We start from the raw sequence: 447 nt of genomic DNA, 5'->3' as shown, positions 1-447 counted from the left end.
AATCTGAAGAGGGTTTTGTAATACCGTATCCTGAAGTTTGCACATCGAAACCTTCATCCTACAACCCAAGACGATGATTCATCAATTTAGAAAGAGTAAGTTGTAGAGAACTTTGAAAGATCAGTCTTGAGTCTATTTTCTTAGTAAGTTAAGGGTTTATCTAATGGATTACCTTGAGGTCTCGGATTAGAGGCAAAGTACCGGTGATCGAGTAAGGCTTCACGTGTCCAACAACTTCTTCGGTTGCTTTGCATAGAACGTGAAAGCCGGGGGAATCAAGATTACAGGCAACTCCAGCTGATGCTTCATCAAAGCTTAACGTGAGCCTGCAAGAGACGAAGACTTTGCAGATTATGGTCGGGACAATAAAATGAGAGAAAGAACAGAATGAGACAAAGAAGAAAGTCCAAACCTTCCCCGTAAATTCTCATCTGGTAAGACATATTT

General features: G+C 40.7%; 1 long non-coding RNA gene across 1 annotated transcript; it reads right to left on the bottom strand.

The window, feature by feature from the left end:
* Nucleotides 1-4: 4 nt before the first annotated feature.
* Nucleotides 5-447, bottom strand: LOC104775024. The gene is made up of 3 exons (XR_765653.1): nt 413-447; nt 173-326; nt 5-58 (listed from the first exon to the last, which is right to left on the bottom strand). It is a non-coding gene; the product is annotated as an uncharacterized LOC104775024 (long non-coding RNA).

This window comes from Camelina sativa, unplaced genomic scaffold, assembly GCF_000633955.1.
Source record: "Camelina sativa cultivar DH55 unplaced genomic scaffold, Cs unpScaffold07955, whole genome shotgun sequence".
Lineage (NCBI taxonomy): Eukaryota > Viridiplantae > Streptophyta > Magnoliopsida > Brassicales > Brassicaceae > Camelina > Camelina sativa.
Note: the sequence above shows the minus strand (reverse complement) of the source record. Positions and strands in the feature narration are given on the sequence as shown.